The sequence below is a fragment of the Hippopotamus amphibius genome, chromosome 1, assembly GCF_030028045.1.
Source record: "Hippopotamus amphibius kiboko isolate mHipAmp2 chromosome 1, mHipAmp2.hap2, whole genome shotgun sequence".
In the NCBI taxonomy this organism is placed as follows: domain Eukaryota; kingdom Metazoa; phylum Chordata; class Mammalia; order Artiodactyla; family Hippopotamidae; genus Hippopotamus; species Hippopotamus amphibius.
The window spans coordinates 120,705,934-120,710,871 of record NC_080186.1 but is presented as its reverse complement, the minus strand read 5'-3'; the positions used below and the strand labels follow the sequence as shown (position 1 = coordinate 120,710,871).

Below are 4,938 nucleotides of genomic sequence, written 5' to 3'. Positions count from 1 at the left end.
GGAATATACCTCACCATATGACATAGCTATATATGACAAGCCCACAGCTAATATCATACTCAATGTTGAAAATCTGAAAGCTTTTCCTCTACAATTAGGTGCAAGACAAAGATATACACTACTGCCACTTTTATTCAGCATAGTGCCAGAAGTTCTGGCCACAGCAATTAGGCAAGAAAAAAATAAAAGGCATCTAAATTAAAAAGGAAGAAATAAAACTGTCTCTATTTGCAGATGACATGATCTTATATACAGAAAACCCTAAAAACTCAACACAAAAACTGTCAGAACTAATAAATTTAGTAAAGTCAAAGGATACAAAATCAATACACAAAAAATCTGTTGCATTTCCAAATACTAACAATGAACTCTTGGAAAAAGAAATTAAGAAAACAATGGCTGGTGTTCAAACAGTGTCAAATGTGCATAAAAAAGATCACATATCAAAGACTGGATAAAAGTACCATATTGTATTCTACTAACAGCTATTGGCCTCTTCACATCTCTTTACATAGTTCAGGTAAATGTAGAAGTAGCATCTCAAAGAATGGCCAATTTAGCCTTTTTATTTGGATAGTTGCTTCTTGCCTGATCCTCCTTAGTAGTTTAATACTGAGTGATATAATTTTGAGTTATGCCAAATTTCTAATTAAAGGCACAGCAGTACCATGTTCTTGGAAACTTATGCAGTCATCTGCTACAAATAAAAAGCATTACACTGTACACAAAAATCAACTCAAAATGAATTAAAGACTTGGACATAAGACCTGAAACTGTAAAACCCCCAGAATAAAACATAGGGGTAATCTCCTTGACGTTGGTATTGGCAATGATTTTTTTTAATTTGGCACCAAAAGCAAAGACAATAAAAGTAAAAATAAACAAGTGGGACTACACCAAACTAAAAAGCTGCTAAACAGCAAATAAAACCATCAACAAAATGAAAATACATCCTATAGAATGGGAGAAAATATTTGCAAACTACATATCTAATAAGGATTTAACACCCAAAATACACAAAGAACTCGTACAACTCAATAGCAAAAAATAATAATAATTTTAAAATAGGCAAAGAACCTGAATACACATTTTGCAAAGAAGACATACAAATGGTCAACTGGTACATTAAACATTGCTCAATATGACTGATCATCAGGAAGATGCAAATCAAACCTCAATGAGATAACACCTCACACCTGTTTAGATCCCTATTATCAAAAAGGCAAGAGATAATAAATGCTGGTAAGGATGTGGAGGAAAGGGAACACTTAAACACTATTGGTGGGAATGCAGACTGGTATAGCCACAATGGAAAACAGTACAGAGCTTCCTCAAGAAAATTTTAAAAATAGAACTACCATATGATCCAGCAATCCCACTTCTGAATATGTATCCAATGGAAACAAAATCACTATCTTGAAGAGCATCTTTACACCCATGTTTATTGCAGCATTATTCATAATAGCGAAGGTATGGAAACAACCTAAGTGTCTGTCCACAGATGAATGAATTTTTTTTAATGGGGTATATTGTGGGGAGTTTAGCTAAGCTACTCCATGGTATTGCTGCCTTAGCCTCCACTTTGTTTGGCCAAGGGGCTGCAGTAACCTGAAACCCATGGAAGTTCATGCGTTGATTTGCAGCCCACAGAGTCACAAGTGAATGTTAAGCCCCTGATATGACCCCCAGCAACACTTGTGATCATCAGTCCTCCTTGCTTGCTTTCCAGTGCCTTCCTCTCGTGTGCCCCTCAATAAGACCTTGGTGGGGCTTACCAGAACCCCACACTTTTGGCCCTAATTGGCCAATCCAACCTTAGCCCAGGAACCCCAAAGCACTCCACCTAAAGACCCTAAAAAAGGCATGCACCCCACATTCTGTCTGTCTGCACCCTGCCTTTACCTGCCCATGTGGTCCCTCTAGGCTTGCCATGTACCTCCTCCAGGACCTATGAGTAATAAACTTCTCTATTTCAGTTTCTCTCCTGGTCTGTTGTTAAACTTCAGCTCACCATCCAACACCCTGTCCTCACCATCTGACACCCTGTGCTCCACTTAACAAAAACAATCTGTTAACTTGACAAAATCATAACAAAATATATATAATGGAAAAATAGTCAGCCTTTAAAAAGAAGGAAATCTTCCCATTTGTGACAACTTAGGTGAACATGGAGGGCATTATGCTAAATAAGCCAGACAGAAACAAGATAATGACCTAGAAGGATGGGCTAGGAGGGTGGGAGGGATGATCAGCTTTGTTGTACAGTGAAAACTGGCACAACAGGGTAAAGCAACTGTATTCCAATAAAGATCTGGAAAAATAAATAAATAAAAACAAAAACAAGACAAATACTGAATGGTATCACTTATATGTGGAATACTAAAAAAAAAGTCAAGCTTATGGAAACAGAGCATAAAAAACAGTGGTTGCCAGTAGCTACGGGATGAGGGAGATGAGGAGAAGTTGGTAAAAGGGTAAAAATGTTGAGTTACAAGGTAAATAAGATCTGAGGGTCTAAGGCAGAATATAGTTTACAATATTATACTATATTATTGAAATTTCCTGAGAGTAGAACTTAAGAGTTCTCACACAAAAAAAGGTAAATATGTGAGGTGATGGGTGTGTTAATTAACTCAGTTGTGGGAATCCTTTCACAATGTCAAATCGTCACGTTTTACACTTTAAATATAATTTTATTTGTCAAGTATAGCTCAACAAAGCTGAAAAAATTTATTCTGGCCTGTATGAAATTCTACATCTAAAACTTGGGGAGTACGTGGGCTTCTGGAGCATACATGAATCAAATATATAAATGGCTATATTCTAAGCCGTAAAAAAAAGTCTCAACACATTTCAAAAAACAGGTAGGTTATGGACACATTCTCTGATCATAATATCACTAACTTAAAAGTTAATAACAAAAAGGTAGATGTTTAAATTTCCTGCACTTAGTTTAAAAACATACTTCTAGGGAATTCATTAATTCAAAAGAGAAGTTATGCTGAAAAGTTTAAAAGAACTTAAGGTTGAATGACAATGAAAACATTACTCATCAAAACCTGTGAGATGTACAGTTTTACTGTCCAGTTTTTGAATGCAGATTCTATATAGGTCAACTAGATAAACATTTTTTATTTTGTTCCTCAAATCTTTTGCATCTTTGCCGATTTTTTTTGGCTACTGTACTTACTAATAATTGTGAGAATTGTATTGAAACCTCCCTTGAAAGTTCATCAATTTTTGAGCAAAGAGGAATTTCACTAGAAATCTGTAGACTTTAAAATGCTTACACTGGGGACTTCCCTGGTGGCACAGTGATTAAGAATCCACCTGCCAATGCAGTTTCAATCCCTGGTCCAGGAAGAACCCACAGGCCATGGAGCAACTAAGCCTATGTGCCACAACTACTGAGCCTGTGTTCTACAGCCTGCAAGCCACAACTATTGAGCCCGCATGCCACAGCTACTGAAGCCCTCATGCCTAGAGCCCCTGCTCCACAACAAGAGAAGCCACCACAATGAGAAGCCCACGGACCACAAAAAAGAGTAGCCCCCACTCGCCACAACCAGAGAAAGCCCACGCACAGCAACAAAGACCCAACACAGCCAATAAGTAAATAAATAAAAATAAATTTTATAAAATGGTTACATTGGAACAAAGAAACACTGAAAATCAGTGAGCTAAATAGCTTATTTAAGATATTTCCAATGGCCTAGGCATGCTTTAGCTGTGGCAATAGGAACCTGAAGGCTTGCAGATCTTGGACAGAAGGCGGGGAGGGGACCAGCCATGAGAACCCAGCTTCAGTGAAGTTTCCTGCAAAAAGGGGGTGACTATTTGGAATGGCCTGAGTATTTCATGGCAGTGGCCTTATCATCAGCACGGAGAAGTAAAGATCTGAATTCCCAAATCAGAGCCTGAATCCTAAAGACAGAAAACAAGATTGTTGGGATTGGGTACAATAGCAATGACCTGCTACCTTGGAAAGTAAGCTGGGTACCAAATACCCTTGCATGTGCCATGACGAGATGAATGCCATCACGAACAAAAATTTGACTGGTGTGAAAGTCTGTACTAGGGATTGCCTTGCTCCCATGTAATGAATGTGCTAAGCTTCTCATCCTGGCCAGGATAAAGAAGTTATTCCCATGTCTCATAAATACCATGAAAGTGAGGAGACAACAGCTGTGAAGCCCATATTTAATACAGCTGGGTTCACATTTGGAAAATTCACACCAATGTACAGCAAGATTTTTACTGACTTTGATTCAATTAACAGCAGGTGGAGCCAGAAACTTCTGGGAGCCACATCTCATTAAATCTCCAGAAGAATGGGATTACCCTCTGCTATAAGTGTCTCGTGCCTTTCTTCTTGAAGTTACACATACTTTTTGTTTGTTTGTTTGTTTGTTTTTTATTATTATTATTTTTTTTGGGGGGGTACACCAGGTTCAATCAACTGTTTTTATACGTACACATACCTTTTTAACAGTCTGTACAGCAAATGCAGACATCTGAAGAATATAAAGCCTCAATTCTTTCTGTCTCTCCTGTCACATGAAGTCTACATCTGTTTAAACTATTGATTTAGGGTTTAAAACTAAGGATTCTGAAGATGGTCTGTCACATAGGGATGGAACGAGGGTAACTTCCCCTTTTGAATCCTGGTTTTCTGAGATGCTAGCGGTTCTGCAGAAGGGCATCAGCTATCTGTAATTTGCTGTATGTCAGCAGCTGCTCTTCTCTGCTATGTGTATTGGAAGGACAAATAAATAATTGTTGTGTTCTTAACGGGGATGAGCAGACACACTGGTTTGAACATCTGGCCCAAATTGTGTCCTTGGGGGGAAAAATAGGGCTCTGATGACAGTAGCACTGAAGTATTTGCTTCAGAGGTTTTAGGGATATACACCCACTGACCCAAAAACCTAGATAAAA

At 38.1% G+C, this 4,938-nt stretch overlaps 1 pseudogene; it reads left to right on the top strand.

The window, feature by feature from the left end:
• The first annotated feature begins 2,480 nt into the window (after positions 1–2,480).
• Positions 2,481–4,319, top strand: LOC130837756 (deoxycytidylate deaminase-like; annotated as a pseudogene).
• The last annotated feature ends 619 nt before the right edge of the window (positions 4,320–4,938 follow it).